The following is a 23,129-nucleotide window of genomic DNA, read 5'->3' on the forward strand; positions in this document are numbered from 1 at the left end:
TTATGCATATAAACTCGACAAACATGCTAAAGGTTAGAAAGCCTGAAAAAAACGAGTTATTTAAAAATGAAAGTAATTGCAATTTGTATTTATCAAATTTCAATTTGTATTTATTTACTATTTTATTTACAGTATTAATTGCATTTGAATAAGCGAATTAAAATAAAATCAGGAATTCAGTATTAATTGTAAAAAAAAGGGACACGTTATCCCAAACTAATCCATGTCAAAACTAATCAAGAGTTAATCAAAATGCAAACACTCAACAAATTCTGTTTATTTTATTCATGATTTACTCTTCATTTTTCTTCAGAGGTCACTGTCTGACTACAACGTCCCTTTACCCCTTAACCTCTCAGCAACCACCAACCATTAAATGCATATAGCATGCATCGTACAATGGTTGCATTCTTTCCAACAATTCCATAACGATTCTAAAATGTGTATGCATGAATACATCGTCAAATTAAAAAAAGAAATAAGCTTCCTAAGCATACAATTTTCATTTCCATTTACACAATGTTTCAGCAGGTAAAACCGCGCTGTCCGTTGAAAGGTTGAAACAAACCACCAGGTTCATCCCACTCCTTCGAGATGTCTCGGCAATCAAGAGGAAAGTCGTGCAGACACAGGATGTTCGTGTAAATTCGTGCGTTTCCGGCAAGGGACGCAGGGTTCCCATGCGAGGCTGCGTTCAGTCCGAATCGCGCAGCCGCCCCTCGAACTTCGTCTTCAGGGGGTTGAATGAAAACTTCAAGTACCGTGATCTGTAACGCGTTTCGAAGTAAACGTTACCTTCAGATTCCATATATCGCGTCTTCTTACAGATATGGCGGACCGCTGTGCGATAAAATGACAAAGCTGCGGCGCGATGGAACGACGTCGATCGAGAGTCGCGAGACGACAGGCTTCGTGCTCTGTTCGATTGTTATTGACGCGAGGGTTGGTCGCGCGGCCATGCCAGTGGTCGAGTCAGCTTAGTCGCCAGATGTCGCGGCACTCGTCTCGGTCCACCCTGCTTGTGCTGGAATGCCCTCGCCGAGGAGCCTGTCGACATTGTCTTTCGTTGGACCTTTTTTCCACGCCTGGACCAGGTGATCAAGCCCGATACGCCCTGCGAGCCTCACCCGATTCGGCCTTGGACGATCGGCCCTGAAGTTGGACCTGGAAGAGGGCACAGGCGGGTGGTCCACTTTACATGTACTGGGAGATGGTGTGTTGTGTTGTGAACCAGAAGGCGGTTCCAGTGCGTCCCGTTTCGGAGTATACTGTTCTAACTTTCTATTTTTGATCAGGATTCGTGGGTACTGTTGTTTGTCGGACCTCGACCGTGCCAAGTGCGACGTTGTTAAGCTCAGGGGAAGGTGGACGCGGCAGCGGAGCGAGTCGAAGCGGAACACGGGAGTGTCGTCCACCATTTTGGCTGCGCGAGGTTACTCGATGCGTGTTCTCTCCTCACGTTCGCTGTTTTCGTCTCTGATCTCCCAAAGGATCGCTAACGATGCGTGTTCAGCTGTTCTCCGATTCTAGAGACTGTGGGGAACAGTGTGGGAAGCAGATAGCAAGGTAAAGAGCAATCCCCTCCGAGCGACGCTTAAATGGAGCAAGGCGAGGGCTGTTTTGCTCCCCGAGATCTCGTTGTCAGCTGGTCTCCAAGTGGCACCACTGGAAATTGACCGCGGGTGGAGGCCTCCCAGCAACCGTATGATCTCTGAGTAGCTTCTACCCCTCGCTCAGGCTTACCAGAAAAGAGGTACGCGTCGAGGGACGTCTGTCTACGAAAGTGGGTTACCATAAGTGCCGTGTCCCTGTTCGCGAGCGTTCACGGGACTCCCTGTGACCTATGACTCTTATTGCAGCTCTGATCTGTGAACGCAGCTGATCGGAAGAGACGTGGTCGAGGGAGTGTGACGTCTCCCCAAGTGGCGTTAACCTCGTTTCCGTGCCCACTTCGCGGAGGACTTCTCATCACGATTTTCCGCGGCCGAGATGCGACATGAGGGACGAGGGGACCGCGAAGGGTCCTACCCTGGCAACGCTTCGCTGCACCGACTGCTTCCTCACACGCGGGAAACCATGAAGACTATGACTGACCATTGGATCGCGTGGATATAGTGAAATGCGAACGGTTTCACTGGGCCATCTCTGATAACGTTGGATGGGTAGATTGCCCATGTGCGCGCTGTTCCATCGCGCGGTGTACTATGCACGGTGAACTCTGCTTTATAGGGATAGATAGGTCTAGCGCGAGGATTTAGCGTGGGCGGAAAGGGAGGCCGCGATGAAAACCAAGTGACTTCGTTTTTCACTTCCTCCCCGAGTTCGGGATTCTCTGGAGTAGCTCTAGATGCTTCGTGTGATCTTTTGGGCAAGTGAACTGTTTCGGTGTGCTCTCGATCAGTGCCTCGAGTGTGTGCCGTTAGTCGACGCGACGAGGATTACGCGTGCTGCCTGTTTCACACCAACCACGTCTAAACGTGAGTACTGTTATTCAATTTCTGTTTTGTTAGTAGAGTGGATTGAGGATTTCTGTTTCTCGGAACATGCAGGGGATTGGTCGAATTATTTTTCAACTGCACTTTTATTATATTTATATTATTATACGAAAGTGGTGACCCAAGAGTAACGTTGACATTATTAAAGGCTAAATATATAAAGAAGTTGTAAATAAAATTAGCTTTGATATCATTCGAAAAAGACATCTCAAGTAATTAGGACTTTTATAAAACAAATACCTCAGAAAATGATTGTGGTGCTTGAAATAACTTTTCTTGTTATTCTAAAAACATTATTTAGGTTGCAAGTTTAATGTATAAGGGTAATGTTTTTCTATTCCTCGTATTTGTTGGGTTCTAAATTGCTTGAGAATTTAATTCACTAACTGTTTCGAGCAGTCCATTATAACAGATGGTGCGATTAAATCGCTAATTAGGTTCATGCAAGTGAAATATTCTTTTGAAGTTTTGATTAAAGTGCTAAATAGAGCACTTAAAGAAGTCTGATAATACATAAAGATTACTCTTTCATGAAACTTTTATGTAAACGTCCTATTGCGTTAAAAATAACAAAAGAACACACATCTCCATAACTTCGTAGTGTTTTACGCTTTATTAGATAAAGTTAAGTGTTTCAAACTGAGAAATCTGTTAATAGTTTTTAAATTTTTCTTTTTCTGAATATTAATTTCGTTTAAATTTAGACGACAAAACTGATAGAAAAATGAACAGATATGCAAATATCTTAATTAACTTTACTAAGCTTTACGTGCCCTTGAAATTCAGTTAAAACAACAACCCATGCATACGAACTCAATACAAATAACAGTTTCATAAATGTAAAAAGTTTCATGATTGCTGTACAACCTATTGATTGTCTTTTTTAAATTTTTGGAAAACGTTTCAAAGTTCGCCTAAGGTTACTATACAAAATTGTTAATTAATAAAATCGGACATTTTGAGGGTTTTTCTTAGCATGTTATGTATTTTTTTAGTAATTTTATATGGTTGATTCGTACTACTGGAATATGAGAGGGAGACAAGTAGAAACAGATGATTCATGGACAGACATATTCCCTAAGTAAGAGAACTATCGCGTACAGTGTTAGTGATGATAATACAGTACGAATTTCAGAAATATGTATAATTTAGGAGTAACCTTCACTATTATTATTAACCACGTATTTTCATTTAATTGTTTAGGAAAATTATATACTATTTGTAACCATGAAATTGAAATAAAATGTAGGTACAAGGAATCTATTACAGTGAAAAGTTGAGAAATTAATAATTGAATAAAGCTTTCTTGTTTATTGCACTGTAGATATTTTAATATACTTCATACAGACGTAAACATCAATGTTTAATTAATACAAGCACTCTAAGTAGTTTCGTTCTCCATGATAAATAATCAAGTAGTTGGTGGTTCCAATTGGTTAGACTTTAAGTGAATTAGGAGAGAGCAATAAATTCTTAGAAGTCCGTGTACTTAAGAGCAAATTAAAAATTATTGTCGAAGAGCAATGCACTTCATCCTTAGAGGAAATTCAGTTAATGGAAACTATCCTAGGTGCTATAGGAAATTGTCAGTATTTCTTAATTCTATAGTTTGTAATATTTTTTTCTAATTTACGGTCTGGAACAGGACCTAACACCTTAAGGACCATTATGGTTTCTTTCACACTTAGCGTTATTCCCAATTTATTTTCCAATATAAGTAAAACAGACGAAAACTTCCATCGCTGGTCCAGAGCTGTTAGTCACACACAGACGTAAATTTTCGTCTCGGCTCCTTAAAGTGTTAGACAATTATTCCTATCTTCAAACACCAACATTGTATTCTGTTACTGAACGATCGATTTTTCACACGTGTACATGACAAATCATCGGCCTCGAAAAATCAAACGTCTCTTCTTTACACGCGACCCTTTGTCGCAAAAGTCAAAGCAGTCCTAGCACCTTTACGTACAAATGTTCTTTGTCGAGCAACTTTCATACGCTGTTTTCCCCGCAACGCAACTTTTTTCTCTCTAATAAAACGGCTGTTTATCGCCAATTTGCTAGGCCTTCGTTTGTCGTTCTCGCGACACTTCACCATGCGCGGCCGTGCATTGAAAGTTTAATGTGAAATCATCGAACATGGAAAGCTGGCGGGTTTCCAGTTTCTCTCGCCGTCTCTCGAATCCGTTCTCCTACGACCCTTTATACAGTACTAGTTCACGTAACACGTGTTCGACTGTGTACGTGACATACGTTGCGGGAATAGCTACCTGCATAACCGTACATGGGACTGAATTATTGGAAATGTAAATTGAAAGCCAACGTTATTCAGGGACTCACGAAGAACATTGTACAGGCTTGATCGAGAGGAAAGCTTAACAAACACTCTTCGATACGTTGACTGTTTAACGTGTTCGTTACTATAGTAGGTCGAGGAAAAAGTCCACAGCGTACCTTTTTTTTTCGTGTTTTTGCGCAAGGAAACTGTAAACTTCCATTTATACGTATAACCATAAAATACAGACTCTGCTTTTTCCGTGTTTGCGAGTTAAAAAGTTATTTCTTTCGCATATGGTTCATTTGCTGCAATAATGGCATGACTAAAGAAACAACTGTTTTTAGTATAAGTTTTAGTATAAAAAAACTGGTTCTTGCGATGATTTTGGAATTGTCTGATAGTATGGAAAATATAAGAAATTCTCAATGATTAACTCCGTGGAATAATTAGTGAAAGAAGATATATCTACGGAAAGTTATTGTGCTACTATGTCATTAAATGGAAGTCTTTGGTTGAAGCTTCGTGAAACTCATTTAAGATTGCTATTACTCTCAGAGGGTATTAACTGCGGAAAGATTCGTAAAGAGTTTTTGGAATCAAGTTTTACGATATTTCTTTGAAATAAAAGCTTTGAAGTAGCGTGTAGAAAAGGCTCGTGCAGTCGAACTAGCTTTCCACTAATTACGCATAGTTATGTTACTATCTCTTCTCAGTTGATTTCACAGTAGCATGTTTTCGAGCTAATTTCATAGGGGAAGAGTTGATAGATGTCTAGCTCGGAGCTTAATTATGTTCGATAATGTTGCCTGACCTTCTTCGTGCAGCATTTACTATAGGTAAAATCCCTTAACCCGATTGGCCGACCTATTTTAGCGCTAACTACTTCATGATTTATCGATTTGATCGTTCGTCATTGTCGGTGGATTCTTGATTCGATTGTTATTGAGCGGAAGCCAAGCCCATTCAAAGCCGCTACTAATATTAATAAATTTCTGTCCAAAGCACTGTTGGTATTGCTGTGTGGGTATTGTGCACATGTATGTATATTTTTCAACAGACTTTGACAGATTCTTATACATTCTCAATTCCTTTACTCTTTCTTCGTAAAATTTAAAAATTTTAACTTTTTGTGATGGAAAAATTAAGCTTCTAAAAAGTGCGAAATCCAAAAAAATGAATTTGAAAACATTTTTTGTATGTTTAGCGTAATTTAGTTATCTGGTTGACTGTGCAACACATACAAAATTATACAAGCATTGTAGCAAAGCATTTTACAAGCATTGTAGCAAACATTGAATGCCACTGGTTGAAACTTAATACTCAAGACGTACTCAATAAATTAAACATATTTTGACGTTAATTATTGCATAGTTAACATGATAGGTTACAGGTGAAATTATAGGTGAAAATTAGATGAAAATTTACTTGGTTCCATAAAATGAAATACCTAAGTATAATATATTAAAATGCGCAAATGGTCATTGAATTAGATTATGGCATCGTACATAAAAGTCATTTCGAAGCGTATTTTATAGAGCATTTCATGTCTGTAAGACATGACTTCCTGACGAGATTTGTAATGAGGTCTACGTTTCAGGAGTCACTTCATATTAATACTTCATTTGAATCTTATTAATGCTGTGAATGATAGCGAACCTAATTGAAGTTTTATCGCTCCAAATAATTTCAATCGTTTTATAACGAATTAGCGACAATTTTAACGAGGAAATATTGTAGTTATCACTTGTTCGAGCCTCAAAACTGAAATACTCCAGTTCGTCTGAAATTCTGTTAACGTGATGCCTGTTAGGTCAAGGTGATGAAGGATACACATTGCTCTATTTAATCTTCCGAGAATACTTCTACAAATTGTAGAAACGTAGTAACTATTCTTTATTTTTAAACATACGTACATAGGTGCTTGTTTTGATGGACTGCGAGGAACTAGCACAGCCTCCATGATCACCCTCCTCAGTCAGTAGTCACTCCCAATTTTTCAACTCGAAGGAAGAGAGAACACAGAAAGAAAACGAGCTGTCAGAATAATAAATGCTACCAATTTCTTTTGACGTAAGCTCGAATCAAATCTTTTCTCTCTACGCCCTTTTCATTGACCTATCTCTCGAACATCGGGTATAGAAAAAGCGTTCTTTTGTTGGAAGCCCGAGTGAGAAACGTCGTTCGCCAGTTGTGGCGTTTAGGGTAGTAAGGGTGAACTCGCCAAAAGTACCTATATTTACAGAAAAACACGTTTTATGCATTTTCCATAAGAACGAGCTCAACAAAAAGTTCTTATATCTTCATATATCAGTAATTCTTTCCTCTTCTTTTCTCTTTTTTATATGTTAGAAATTACAACTATACATACAAAATAATAGTAAGGTTAAAATATTCCCTCTACTTTTTATTTAAAGAACATGAATAGTGTAGAAGCGAATGGGTCTCGCAGGGATATAACTCGGGTTAACGAGACAAGTCAGCAAAGAAAAACAAAATTTTTGCGCGTCTATCAAATGACATAAAGCGAATGCAGAAACTTATTTTAATTTTAGGTAGAAATACAATACGCTGTGTTGAGTTTTATTAAAAAAAAAACGTGTCCCTTTGACGTTAATTAACTTCTACACTCGTTTCGACATGGAACCAATTAATGCTTATCACTGGTAAAAATCCCAAAGAATCGCTATGTTCATATTAATTCGAACAATATTGTAGACTGTAGATCATGAACAAAGCTTAGCATTAAACTACATGGGCGTAGGTAGAAGTGTCGTAAGGGGCTATATCGCGAACCGTTTTCATTTTGCCAACTGAATATGATTTGCCATGCGGATGGGTTTGTAGGTTAGCGCTTTCGTACTTCCAGCTATATGCTGTAAAGTATTATATACCAGTGGAGTGGCTGTCAAGGGGAGTTCGCATTAGCTGGGCTTTGCGGCCTTCTTTCCTCTTCGTCGGTTACCAGCTACACTGCGATTCCTGGGAAATAAAGCGACGCTTCCTGTCCGAGGATACTTGGGAAAACAGCGATGGGAACGCTCTGCGAAAGAAGGGATGAAACACGCCCGCGAGAGCCTTGCTTAAGAGCCATCAAGGCCCTTCGTTGTGGGAACTAAGTTCGAAAAGTTAGAGTCTGTATTTTCGGAAGGCTTGGATTTTATTTGATAAAATCCATGTATAAAGAACCCGTTTATACAGCGTATCAGTTTTTAGAATTCGTTTCTGTGCATATTTGCGCGTTCAATTAACGTTATTTGCTAGATATTTTTAGGCTGGATCCGGTTGTTTGCATTGATAAGATAGGATGAGTCACGAACTCTTTTGCACGAGTTCAAATTTTATGGAATAGTTTGACACAAAATCTGGGTACCAAAAATTGCACTTTAGGGGCGGATGCAACAAAGTTTAAAATATGTATTTTTATATATCAAAATTAGTACCTAATAGCTTTACTAGATATTTTAACTTATTCTGTCCGCCATACTGTTTTACTTCGAAATATACAGAGGAAAATTGGGATAATGAAATATTAAATAAGAATTTTTTAAATTATTGTTCTTAAGTTATCAGTAATCTCGTGAGAGATTCAAAGATCAGATTCTAATGAATCCTAGACACAAAGTGCTTTCACTTTTTAATTCTAATGTTATTCTAAGTGTAGCTGGTCATTATTCGAGGGGGCAAGCACAAGTGTATACTACAACAATGTGAAAGCCGAAAAGTACCTAGAATATGTAGTCGATACTTATCGTTCGTTCGTGCTGTAATAAGTTAGCGACTCGTTGCATTTACCCCTAATAGAAGCGTAGAACATTTCAATAGGTAATTTCAGGATCTTTGTTCCTCCTGTTTTCAATCGCACGGCGATGTAAAGCAGGGAGTTTCCGAAGGGTTGATTAGGAAATTAGATTTAATGCTTCTGAGTTCCGGTAGATCGTGACGAGATCTCCAAAGATCCGGAGAAGTTCCCTCTGGCTGGTAAATTCCGTTTACTAACAGCAACTAAACGGGAATCATTACTCATCTATTCCTAAACGGAGAAGGTGCTGTGCATTTTAAAGTGAACAGGTTTAAACGACCTTTGACCAGTCAGATTTATTCAAATTTTAAATTACATTTCAATTACACGTATAAAGAGTGATTGAGTCGCCAAAATCACTCGCTAGAGTTACTGGCAAAATTTATTAGGTCACTATTAATGTCAAAAGAGAATACATTTTTTATTAAACTGGCATACTATATTTTGATTTAAAATTAATTTGATAAATAATAAAGTATTTCAATAAAGTAACCCGTGTTTATATTAAGTCAAATAATATTATAAATCTTCACTGAAATAGGGGCTTAGCGGGAACAGATTCGAATTTCTACTTCTTTAAATATATTTCATTATTAGTTCTAGATTCACTTCTACTTCTTTACGAGTCAGTAAAAATTGAAAGAATATAATCGTGGAAAATATAATGTAGCTGCATTTTTGCGTGCTCTTTACAAATCTAATTAACTCTAGCTAGTACTTCTCAAGTGTTCCCGCGCATTCTGGCTGGTCTTCACTTTTAGAGTAAATTGAATGCTCTTTCCCCTGCCTCTTCTTTCTCGCCACTCTCCTTTTCTGTCTCTCCTCTTTTCCTACCACGCCACTCTCTCGCCTTTCTTTCGTACGCAAGCATTTCTTTCAGTTCTACGAAGCTGGTCATTTCTTTTAATTGAGCCTGTAACTCTGAACAGCAGGCTTCACGAGTCCAGACGGCAATTTCGTTACCAGTTAAACCCATTTATAACTGCTTTGTTTACAACTTTCGAATAGCTTTATTTCTGAAAGTTTTTATGCTTGCCAGTTTATTCTAACGAATTTAATATAGAAGAAACTGAAAATAATTAAGTTCTGAATAATTTGAGTAAATAAATTGAGTTCAGAATTATCCAATTAGAAATTTGTAATAGTATTGCGCGAAATCATTCGTTAGATTCACTTTCAACCCCTCAACGATCGCCTCTCCGTGTTTCGTAAGGATTCCCATTTCTTCCAAAATCATTTTCAAATACATCTAAGTATGTTATATTAAATTTTTCTAAATAATTTTTCATTGATTATAGAATATCTATGAATCATTTAATTTAAAAAACACAAGCTTTTGAATGGTGTTTTATTTTCGTTTGCGCAGTGTTCTTCCAGAGAAAAGATGTGCCAGCGCTGAGGGGTTAATGATAAGGGAGAGTGGTATTATTTTCAAGCACCGTGAATTCGATCTGCAGCAAATGAAATTCTCTTTCCTCTTCCGTCGGGAAAGCTTTCAACCGCAGTCTCTTCATTCTTCGTGCATTCACTTCACTTGTTTCTTCTCAACTCAATTTTCGAACTTAAAGGTCCAGATGGACCCGTCTTTGAATTTTATTACGTCAAGGTACAAGCGCAGTCGCGTCGAAAACACAGGTCTCCCTTTCTAAACTCTGAATACTTCTATCTCCTTCGTTTCTAATAATATGAAACGACGTTTCATACAATAATGCAGGTTGTTTTACAAGTGTCAGAAGCTTTAAAATTTTCAAACGAAATATAGTTTGGAGCTTTGTTTCAGAGTTATTCATTCTTTCAAAAATGCCTGAAATTCGCGTGAAATGTGTCCGATTTGGGGCTCATTCTACTGGTGGTTTACGTACAGGTCAGACGTAGCGATGTCAGCAGACTTACTATCAGTAAAATAAGTCATTTTTAAAGTCATTTTTGAACATTTGATTAATATCATTTTCTCGATTTCACTATTTTTACGCGATGAGCTATTTTACATATGAATACCAAAATTATCTGTCATGTCCCATCGTCAACGAAGGAGGGTACGTTTCGGTTAAAATGGATTATACGTACTCGTTTAGACAACCCCGACTTTGTGCAATACATTTATGTACATAACCTGGGACGTCCTTCGTTAGCATTGTTTGGCTGGAGATTAATAATCCCTTGTATTCTCAGAGCGTCTTCGTTGGAGTTGCATTTAAATGTTTACCAACTGTAAATATGTCGATACGGGTCGGATGAAATGGATGATCCTCACCCCTTCCGCATGATTATCCTTATTCTACGAAGATTCTGCTTCGTTTGTCTCTATCCATGTAGTATAATATTAGAATACTAAAATTACCCTTCACCCAGCATACTGTTAGTACCATAACATATACATACCTATACTGATGGAGTTACTATGAATTATAGTAATATACAAAAACTTCATTTTTTGATGATTTTTTTCTTAATAGTGGAATATTCGAGTACTGGGAGTGTGTTCAAGAGAAATTCTATTTTACGAACGATTTTAAAGACTTGGATCTCTAGGATTAATTTAGAAGTCTACGATAGCCTTCATTTTCCTCACACAACAACGTAATAATAAATTCAGCCGATACGAGCGCGTTATCTAATTTGAAAAATAATCTTCCGTCATAAAAAAAAAGTAATGAAGCAAGTTGGGCTGGCGGCTGGAAGAAGTTGGTCTGCGTCATAAAACACGCGGAATTTTAACGAACAAGTTGGGAAATTTCAGCGAAGAATAAAGTACGTCCGAAAGAAAGTCTCCCGAGTGTACGTAGATGCTCTCAAATTATACTGGGAGTCCCGCGAGTGGGACTTGAGAAAGCGATGCCGGAAGGGAGGCCATATTTTACTTTATTACGAATGTGCACAGGAAACATGCTTCTTCTTTGTCTCTTATATCCCGAACAACAGTTTCCCTCCTGTCCTTTTTTTTCCCAGCGTTCTTCCACGCTCAGTTAAGTCTTTTTTCTTCTTCGACTTCTTTTTGCTCAGCGATTTTGATCGCAAACTTGTAACTTCGATTGTCCTAAAGGAGGTTCTCCTGTATTCCTCTGGGAACGTTTCATTTCCTGACGATTAATAGGATTCTCTGTCACATAGAGGAGAGACACATTTTTTTCGAGACTTTTGTGTGATTCCTTTCCTCTTATTACCGATGCTACAACAAGTGAATATTACAGTGAACAGTTTTTCATATCAAAATTAGAATGCTACAATGGACACGGAAAAATATAATCGGTCGTTGCTGTGATACTCTGGCATCTGGTTAACGCACGATACGAATCTGTTAACAGCAGCCGCGAATAGCAGTTTACGTCAGTTGTCTCTTTTACTATCGTTTATGAAATTAGTTATTAGTTTAATTGAGTTATGTGATCATTTGTCCTTAAGTATGTACTTAATTTCGTGTACATTAATTTAATACTACAACGAGGAGATGCTATAACGAACAGAATTTTAGAACTCGTTAGAGTTCGTTGTAGCATATCCTACTGCAGTTGGAATCCTTGTCAATTATATATGGTTGTTGCAGAGGTTTCCCAAATAATCGAAAATACAAAAAAGACAAAATTGATTAACTCAAAGATCTTTCTATATTAACACCAAAGGAATTGCATTTTCGGGGTTAATAGTGATCTCAATGGCAGGTCCTTGTTTGGATGACTTCCAGTTCAAACATTTATCTGCGCTTGAGCCACAAGTTGATTGACGCACGTCGAACACAGCATATCGTGCGCTTCGAACCCCATTATCGGCTAAATCTAACGCATCGATGCACCGAGATATGTTCTACAATGAATGTTGTTTCTATTCGTAAGCATGTCTCGGCCTCATTAGCTTTATGCAATCATGTTTGTTCGGACTGTAGCCCAATATACTTCATTATTGCGAGGTGATTAATAACACGATAACCCGGCTGGTTTATCCAAGTGTACAAGGTGGGATGAAACAGATGGCACAATCGAGTGTGAAATAATTCAATCACAGAAAATATTGTTATTACTTTATATAATTACCACACTTTGTATAGTCTGCAGAACCTTAATAACCTTCAGTATGACAGTAATATTCATAAACAGTGAAGGTTTGTTTTTACGTGGCATTAAAAGTTATGGCTACCTTGCGAGTGTTTATGGAAGTATAATATGCTGAAATATGCAAAGTATATAAAACTTATACACAAGCAAAATGTAGGATAAATCACTTGAAATTAGATTCTGAAATATTTTCGAAATTGTTAATTGTATCTAAAAATATCTCAAGATAAAGGTATATTCTTTTAAAACTTTCTTCTATGTGTTGTCATCTAAATATTGATTATCCAGACATGTCGATAGTCATTGTAACTTTTTTTTCTAAATAATCTCGATCTGCTGATTGTAGCAACGAATTTAAGAAGACGTGTAATACCTTATAGACTCTGCACACACAAGGCTCATTTTAACTTGGCCCAAACGTGATTCTGGTTTTCGACAGCTACGTCTGAATTGGAGGCTAGGTCAAGGGCTCTCCTCACTTCCATCTTATTGTTAGTAATCACTGATTAGGAGAGAACTTTTTCACTGGTGTCGAGTGTTACGCAATCAGACAATCTCTGTTTTCAATTTTTGCGGTTTAGTACAACAATGCTTTCTTAGTGTTTGAATTAGTGTTGCATAACAGGTTTAAAAAAAGTTCAATGAACTTAATCTCTCAGTAGCCTTACTTCGAATGACGAAAAATGCAATACATGTGAATAGTCTGTGTTGCAGGCTTTTTATTAACCTTTTGCTTCATTTCTGGTGCTTAATTAATTAATTCAAGGAACGTTAACGACAGCGGTGTAATTTGGAGCAACTTATTCGAAATATATGCGATGCTTATGACACCAGCGTAACGTCCTTATTGTTTGTCACGCGACTTAATTGAATATTCTAACAGAAAATTACGATTTTTACGAAATTTTCCGCGGTCTCCTCTTAATGAATCTTCTCGCGATGTTCACGTACGCAATTTTTATGCGTAATTACAGGTCACATTTGGTAGATAGTAACGTGGGCATAAATACACCAGTAAATTCCCTTAGCAGGGTGTGCATCTGGGAGTTTAATTTCAAATTTTATGCTTCCGGTGCGGCAGTCGAAGTAGATTTAATTAAATTGCATGAAAATTTGTGGTACCTTTGGTATTTACATTAAAAAAATGGGCTTATACTTCTTTACTGTACTATTAAACCCATCTAGATTTACATCTAATATCTGAATGATATCTTCCAACATCTAAACGTAACTGAAATCATGACACTGTTTTGTCGTCACTATTTAAATAATTTATACTTTACATGTGACGAGTTCTTCGAATAGACTTCACAGTTTTGAAGTTCAATAAATATACGTTATTTTTACTTTACCAGCATCAGGTTTAGGACATCCTTTATAATAGTTAAAACTCATTCAACGTTCAAGCAATTAGCGCTAAGGAACTCATGGGCGAATTGGTGTCGCGTCGTAATCTGAATAAAAGCAACGAGGAAAGCGGGGATGATAAATTATCGTTGGCGGGAGATTTGAAACGGGTTTGTGGCAATGCTTTATAGTCCGTCAGCCAGGCTTTGCCAGAGTATCCTTCCTCATCCAACATTCCAACATCGGAATCTCTTTCCCCGTCTTCAAAGAGAATGACAAACTTCCATTCCGTCGATGGATCTTGGCTCTCGAATCCACGAATCAAACTTTTTAATGGAAAAGACCGTCTCGTCGTCGAGCCGCGGTTGAGAATTATTTTTCGGGAAAAACGACAGCTCGAGTTTTCCATCCACTTTACTTGACCTCGACCACGGACGAAAAACGAGCGAGAGGGAGGGGAGGGTGGCTTGGGGTTGAACGGGTGGCTGAGGGGTGATTTACATCGTGAAAGGTGTCACGAGAAAACCAGGAATATTACCGGTTCTGCAGGATGTGGTCATGAATTATACTGGGCCACGTGAAATATCTCTAGACAGGTCTAGGACGTGCCTGTAAGACCTTAATGTTATTAGGAATTTCAGCACGCGTGCATAGCGAGTTGAATTAAACTGAAATATTTTTATCATCGGGCCGCCTATTAAATTCGTCATTTCGTTCCATGTCAACGCCTAATTGCGGTGCTGACATTCCTACGTGAATAATATTCCTGGGACTTGAACTAGGGTCGAATATACTAATCAAGCATATTGTTAACTTTAAATAGCACTTTCAGCATTCTTTTCTAGAATATAATACAATTTTCTGAGAAAGATCTATCCTTTATAAATGCATCAATTTTTTGATAATTAGTAACTCAGAAACGAAGTTTCAGTAGAAAAATAGCGAAGGGACTTACCAGTCTCAATTTTTATTCATCCTAGCATGATTGAAATTCAAGATAAGAAGCATATAGGCACTTAGCAACTCGATATTCCAACCTTGGATCGCGACCTTTTTCAAGTCTGAGAAGATCGTTGAACGACGTAACTTTTATCGGCGAGTGTCTCATTTTGCAAATCAAGTTGCTAGGAGGAAGAAGGCATTCTCTGATAGACTAAGAGTAAGGGGAGGCTTGAAGTCGTTTAAAGTTGGAGGAGGGTTTGACGGTAGACACCTCTTGCTTCAAATTGCCCGGGGCATGGTCGCTGGGAAAAATAAGGGATGAGAAGGGGTATTCAGCTGCATTCATTAGTCAGATGCGACACTTGCGTATCTTCTCCGTTTTACCTAATGGAATAAAGTGATGTATGCATGGTACGTTGGGAAAGCTTTCTGATTGATCACTGAAGCGTGAAGATAAAATCTACTAGTAAACAATTTCAATTACACTTTGTGCCTTGTCTGTATTATATATGAATAGAAATTCTTATGTTCATAAGTACTTCATTTTAAATTAGAATTGATTTTTATCAGGAAAATTAATGTATGTATTTTCTCACTTTTGCAAGATTCTAATGTTTGTCTATGTAATTGGTTAAAAAATAATATAACACTATTAAATACACGGTACATCTGTATCTGTTTCTGGTATTTCATCTAGCTCCTTGATTGTTAATCTGTAATCATGTAATTTTCCCATTATTTTTATACTATTCATTGCTACTTATACAGATAGGGTCTCTGTCACGACGTTTAGGCAGCGGCACCACTTTTGAGTCCACTAGCGAAAAAATCACCCTCTATATTACGAATCATACGAGTGATTCTCCTCCCTGGCAATTATAGCGTTGACCATCTACAATTCAAAAGGAAAACACAGAATATTTTTGAATCCCTGCTACGTTCTCGCCTAATCGAATTAGCAAACGTAAACAAACGTGCATGGGTATGACGCAACTCATAAATAAACACACCCCTGGCTAGAGGCGATTTCGACTGGAACGCCTACAGGTCTGACTAATGTCCCCTGTGCTTTCAGAATTCTTGGCATGCGTAGGCCGAAGGGGGAGGCAGGGGGAGAGCTGAACAGGACCGTGGAGCATGGCGTAGTGCTCGTTTCGGGGGGTTCTGGCGGATCAAAGGACGCGAAAGAGGGTCTGGCCGCTCTCAAGCGATTCGAGGGTCGGTGAGCATCGCGACGGGGCGAGCAACCCCGTTGCCTCGGCCAACGTCTAACAACCCTCCCGTCTGTCACCGTCGACGAACAACAGAACAGGTAAGGATATACACGCTTTCTTACTGTTTCGAAAGAGCTTCGTTTTGTTTCACTTGTTAAGTACCCATGAGTGAACGAAATCTTGGGAGAGAGGATTTTTATGCGTGTAGAAGGGTAACTACATTTTAGTTACAGTGCTTGAATTGCAAACGATTGACAGCAGGCTTGGTCACGTGTTATTTAAAATAAAAATAGAAAGTAACGTTTTCAGATTATTTTAGAAATAACGTGGGAAGTTGTATTTTGAGTTCAGATACCGAGCGAGTATTTTAGAGCCATTAATTCTTGCTTATCTGAAATTATTACTAGATAATTAGTCAAATAGGAGGCTCTCTTAGGCGATATCGCTATGTGTTTGTTAAGACAATTTCTGATTGTGGATATTCTTAGTTAAAGCTTCTTAACTAAGAAGCCTATTAAGGTTCTATTAGCTACATACTAAGGTACTATTGTTAAGATAGCTACTGAAGTTTCTGTTTCTCGAAGTTCTAACTGTAGCATGTGTTTCATAGCAGATAGAAGCTTTTAATGTTACATAACTAGAAATTTTTATAATTCGAATAATGCTTAGAGTGATTTAATATTAATATCACTTGTCTGAACGATTCAAATTTCACAGTTTACCATTTATCTAAATTATACAAATAACGTATGTATATTTTTCTCATAAAAGTGCGCTTTCGGTGTTTCTATGCGAGACGGACTATATTTTCAATGATTTCGAAGAATTTGAACGTTCCAGATCCCTCGAGTAATGGTACACCATGAAACAGGAATCGTGGTTCAGGAAGTGAATTTTGTGGTTTAGCATACCGACCTGACATACCGCCATAGAACGCGGAGACCGCAATTGCGGCTGTGTCCTCCTAACACCTTTAGTAGTAGTCACGTCATCTATGTGAGGTAATAAGGAAATTAATGTTAGAGAGGAAAAACGTGGGATTTAAAAGGCTTTTACAGAACGAAGAAAGGTGTAAATAAAAGCCAGAGATTTAACAAGCAAGTAAAAATATACTCGAAAAATTGACATAACATATCTACATAAACAATCTGAATTGAATCAGTGAATTGAAGAACAGTACAAACCCAAAATTTAGCCATTTTTAAATACTCTAAACTGTATGTAAAATACATAGGATTACACGTGGGGATCAAATATCTCAAAATGTAGTTTTTAGCAACCCCATTTCGCCTTCTCATCCCCTAATTCAAGAAGTTACAAAATCAAAGTCGATATTTCCCTTAATTTTTTAATATTCTATATTCAATATTAAATTATAAAAATATTCAATAGTAATGAAAATATTCTCGTAATACTTACAATTAGCCATCCTGATTACGATATCTAAAATTAAGTAAAAAAGAATAGAAAAAGAAAATCGATGGAATATAAGAATTTGCTACTGGATTATCGAGATGCAGCTGAAAGTCCTGAGCAGAAAATATTAAATTTTCAGTAATAGGAGCATTAATATGATAATTGGAGGAATATGTAAATGAGAGGCTGGTTCGAATAGAGGAAGGGGCAGTTGAAAGAAAACCGGTGGGCATAGTTCGCAGAGATCGTTACGAAGTTACTAATTCTCGAGTGCAGATTTCATTAAGCGGCTCGTTTAAAATGTAATGCCCCTCGAGATCTGCGTATTACGAGTTAGGTAACCACTTCTTGCCCGAAATCCAAGGGTCAATCCTTGAAGCACTTTACTCTTGTTGAAGAATCCTCCAGTGTGACAACCGTATACATTTTTCTTCTTTATCCTGCTTTAAAAGAGGGTGACAGCATGATACAAATTTCAGATCTAATTTATTATAGCGCTGTCTTTAATACAATTAGACTGCGTGTAAGAATTTGTTTGTGAATTATAGTAAAAGAAAATATTTTTGTTTACTTTGTAGTAAGAAATGATACATACGTAAATAAACCTACAAAGAACCTATTCAAGTTTACTAACACCCTTTAATGAATGAAACGCATATTTCTACAAACTTTGTGTGTTAATTGGGTCGACATGAATAGTAGCATTACTTTAATAAGTTCAATTCGTAGAACGCTATTAAGTATATTTTAAGTACAAGAGCTCTTCGGTGAGAACTGATTTAATCGATTTTTCAATAAAACACGCAAATAGACTACCAACCTTTAACGACACCGAAATTTCATCAATAATTTATTCAACTGTGACATTCGGTAGGAGCTTGTTGGGTTCTCGGTCATAGTGGATCTTTTTGAACCGAATTAGAAATCCTCGATAAAAGAGTATCTGGGATGGGCCTTCCCTAACCCCTTTTCTACCCCATTGAGCCGACAATAGGTTCTCGACAGTCTTGTTTCACCCAGGATTCTATTAAAGCTGTCTGCCCACCATCTTTTGTCGCGCGACAACGAATAGGAAACGGGGGGATGGAGGAATTAATCTCTGGTGATTGCACGCTCGTCTGTGCTAATGTCCGCTGACTTTCCGCAGCTACTCGAAGAGTATAAAGGCTTGGAAGAGAGATTGTGCGAGGTAGCACCCAGGCTGACAATAAGCATAGCAGCTTGAGTCGTCAGCGGTTGGATGATTAATGAGTAGGCTGTGAATATTTACGTAAATATATATACTCATAGATGCAGCTGAAGGAATGGAAGATAAAAAATTTCTTTCGCCTTAATACTATAGTTTGTACTTTACTTTTTATACTTACTTATTCCATAAATAGTATCACCGAAAATTATTTTATTTTTTAGAAAATCCATGTATGGATTTTATACATAAACCTTTTTTACCTTCTTTACTAAACATGTGAAACGAAAAATATTACTTATGGTATGACTTAATACATATCTATGAAGTTTTACACATTTAGAACATTCCCATAAATGTATCAAGATATGTAGTCTTTTAATAAGGGATCATTTATTACTTGGCACTGTGGTTACAATATGTAGCACTGAGAAAATGTACGTAATATTCTTTAATGTCGTTCGAAAGAAATATTCGAACAGAAATATTTGAACAGTTTTTCAAATTCAATTAGTCAGTCAGTGAAATAACGTTCATCGCATCTTTAATAGCATTTTATTTCTTGGAAAGAATACAGGAGTCCCCACTTCGACTGCAAAAAGGAGAGGTAATTTTTTTAGCTAGAAGCGTCCAGGGAGGAGTCATTGGTTGCAGATTCTCGTTCATCAGTCGGTGTGTTTGAAATGAACTGCGTTCCGTGGAGCGCATTTTACCATCCTGTTTTTCCTTTTATACTTGCTCTCGCTTTTTTCTGCTTTCCCGTTCAATATTGTAACTCTTGGAGGCAAAAATCTCGATTTCTGCTATCCGTGGGCTGTAAAATTCGCATTCGATGGTTAATTGTGCAGACTTCCATTTCGCGAGGGGAAATTGATTTTTCCTCTTCTGTCTATTTTTCGCGAAAGAGTAGTTCAAAACTGAATCGATTAAGTATTCGAGGACGTATCCTTCATTTCTGATATTGTACTATTGTAGGATCTCGATTGACCGATTTAACACAAGAATCAAAATAAGAACTACCTTTCTGATGGCTAATTTTCAGTGGACTATTATTAACCCTTAACTACTGACATGGAGTCTGATAGACTCTGCACGATACATTTTCAGGGGTGACCTCATCTAATTACGGAACATTATGAGATCCAGTTAATCGAGGCTCTACAGTATTTCATTTTGCTTTTGCTGCATTGCATGGAAGAGTTTTTCTGCGTCAGAAAAACATCAACGTGGTTACCTATTTAGTTCGTTGAAGGACGCTGTATTTCTGGGCGAATGAGTTTCGTGTGTTCTGTTTGGATGTAATGCGCTGAGTTTCTCACTTTTTGTTTTCTCTCACAATTAAGATGAGTACCTGTGTCCGTGTCCAGGAGTGAGGGAGCTTGTTTTTATCATTCATTGTACTTGCTGCGGTGTCCAATGACAAACAATATGTTCTTGGGTCAAATAATTTACCAGCATCTGTGAAAGGACTGTACGCCGTGAATCATCTGTTTATCTGAACAATTTCTTCTACATACACTAGCTTTTTTTACCTTACCTTAGCTTAGGTATAAATAAAAAGAAAAATGTATAATTATAATTGTGCAAATAGAATCTTTCGAATTCAAAAAATTAAGAGTTGTTCGTTTAGATCTTGGAAAGGAGTAAGCGTAATCGAGCGCATGTTTTATAAGTATAACGTATAGTAGATTTGTACAATATACGTGTAGTAAACTCCCATTGGTCGTTTTATTTGAACTCGAAACCAACGATGCTCCTTGAAACATGGAAATGTCACGAATTGCAGGTTCGGGAAGATTGAATGAGCCATGCAGAATGTTCGTGCAATTTACCGCACGGGGTAATTCTACTACGGATTTCAGACAATTTAAATTGTCTTCTGCGGATGAAAGAACATTATGGGGCGGGCCGGAACGCAGGGACCTACTTCCCCAGTAAATTACTGTCGTGAATCGCAGACTTCACCTTTAGGATGCAATTTACCGAGAATATAAGTCTTCTTAGTATCGACGTGTAATGCGCTTCCATCCGAGGCATACGATTCGATTCGTCGAATTTCGAGCGTGTGTGGATCGCTTTAAGGTCTTTTCTTCGATCAACAGCTCGGAGACTCGAGAGGAGTGACCGAGTAAAAGGTATATGGAACGAAGTACCTAACGATTTTTAAAAATCCTTGAAGTGGATAAACTAATATTGACAACGCAATCTCAAGTATTAAGCAACCTCTATACTCCAAATATTTCTGTCAATATTTCCAATACCATTCCATTTACTAATTATTTTTTCCATTCTGTGTAACCAGAATATACTTTGCTTTTCACGTTCTAGATTCGTAAACAGTATCGAAGTTTGTAATCGGTTAAATATTGTTACATACACACATAAAGTAAATATTCGAAAGGTTTCTCAAAGATAACCTTGAGGTGTTTTCGTGAAGGAAGTTGATCGACATATGAAGCATAGCGGATGTTTGCGTTTGGAACGAATAGAGGATGTCGTTTCGAATGTCCAAGCCATTGGGGGCGACTAGTGAACCTTATCTCTGTCTGAGGGGTGGATTTTCTTTATTACATGTTTCTAACCGCGGTTGCACAACCGCTGATGCTCGCAGCTTACAGCTATTGTAAACAGAGCCATTCGTCAGTTGGTGGCTACTATAAAGCAGTATCCTAGCAATCTTCTCATCTTTTCTGTCCCTTCGTACGTCTACTTCCCCCTTCGCCTGCTGCATTCTCAGTCTTCTGACTGATATGTGAATAAATCTCTCGAACAATAGTCGCATCCGATATAACGTAGTACTTTCTCAAAATATGTACACTATTGTGCATAAGTATTTGGACACTTCCATGTTATTGGAAATGCATAAAATACGGTTCAAGTAAATTTTCCTAATATAGTTTTAGCGACAGACCTTATCTCAGGTGATCACTGCATAAGGTTTACAAATACCGATGAAAATCACATTTGATATCGTTTAGTATAAATAAAAATGCGTATTTCGTCTATTTACAGTAATGTGAGTGTCCAAATACTTATGTACGGTAGTGTACGTACATTTATCGCGAAGTACTTTTAATGTAAACCTCATCGTCACTTTGAACGTTCGAACTGGTTGATAAATTTTCACGTCGTCGGTAGCTGACTACTTCTTACTCCTTGAAAATATTACAAAAGGGAATCGGTCGTGTCAGGGACATCCATGAGCTTTTTACTTATACTGAAAGTGTGTTCATGAATGTTTAGTGTTCTCGACAGGTTGTGTTCAGATTTATCGCTCATGCTTTTTATGACAGTTAAAAAGGATTTTGAAGGATTGCCTTCAAATTTATCGCGAAGGGTTAGTTGGAAGCGTTAGTAGAGAAAGTTTGTGCTCTTTCTACCTCAATAAATAAAGTGTCTCACCTGACTTGAACACTTTAAATATCTCATTTACGAAGTTGAAACGTTTTCAGAAATATATTAAATGTTATTTAGCAACTATACATAATTTTGTTATCTAATGACAGTAAGTAGAATGATGCAAATGAATTTCTCAGTTTACGAAAAGCTTGTTATTAATTACGTGCTTCGGCGATGAAATTGAAATTTTTACAAAACTTGGTGTTGATCTTTTACGAAAATTTGACTCTCGAGAAATTCATACGTCAAGATTGGTAAGAAAAAGGTGGTCAGTCAATTTCGAGGAACTTTATCAACGTCTGTGTATCTACCTGCACCGTATCGTTTGTTTTACAGTCGATATTATTCGTCTCGCGGGCGGAGCACATGATAAATGAACTGCGGAACCAGGAGGATCCCCTCGAAAACTACCCCGTAGCCTTTGTATCCGTCGGGATACAGGCTATTTCGCGGAAGACTGCCTCCGAATTTAACCTTCGTCTTTGTTTATTATCCTTCGCCTCGCTTTTACCGTCACGCCGACGAAAGTAAATGCGAATCCTTCGCGGCTACGTGCTAAGCTTCCGGTTATCTGGACCCGCTCGATTTACCACCAGTTTCTTATCGACTTTGTCTTGATCTCTTTCGAATGAACAGAAGGCAAAGCTTCCTTATTCTTTACCTCTCTTTTCTGCTCTCTCTTTTTATGTTGAAGCGCCTTTTTCGCGATTTGATACCAACACTCCGATTTTCTAACCTGCGATGCTGTCGCTTTTTCTAGCTCGTGAATAGTGCTTCTCCCAGGCGATACATTCCCTACTTATTTGGCCTTAATTAGTTATCTGCGAATACTTAGTCGCGAGTCCTCACAGATCCTTGTTTGTTCCCTATCTTTCTCTGGCGTCTGTCGTCTTTATTTCTCAGCCGTGTCACGAAAAGCAACGTTCACTTTTATTTCTGTAATGCCATATCTTACGAGTAGACTGATACTAGTCGACTATAGACGATCAGTTATTACCTTATTT

General features: G+C 37.8%; 1 protein-coding gene across 1 annotated transcript in view; it reads left to right on the forward strand.

The window, feature by feature from the left end:
* The first annotated feature begins 1,072 nt into the window (after positions 1-1,072).
* The window catches only part of Rho-5 (rhomboid-5), a 117,452-nt gene continuing 95,395 nt past the window's right edge, over positions 1,073-23,129 (forward strand). Inside the window, exons 1-3 of the mRNA XM_076378256.1 lie at positions 1,073-1,213; positions 1,296-2,477; positions 15,986-16,222. The gene's annotated coding sequence lies outside the window, so the exon portion shown is untranslated. The remainder of the gene's footprint in view (positions 1,214-1,295; positions 2,478-15,985; positions 16,223-23,129) is intronic.

The sequence above is a fragment of the Calliopsis andreniformis genome, chromosome 5 (genome assembly GCF_051401765.1).
Source record: "Calliopsis andreniformis isolate RMS-2024a chromosome 5, iyCalAndr_principal, whole genome shotgun sequence".
Lineage (NCBI taxonomy): Eukaryota > Metazoa > Arthropoda > Insecta > Hymenoptera > Andrenidae > Calliopsis > Calliopsis andreniformis.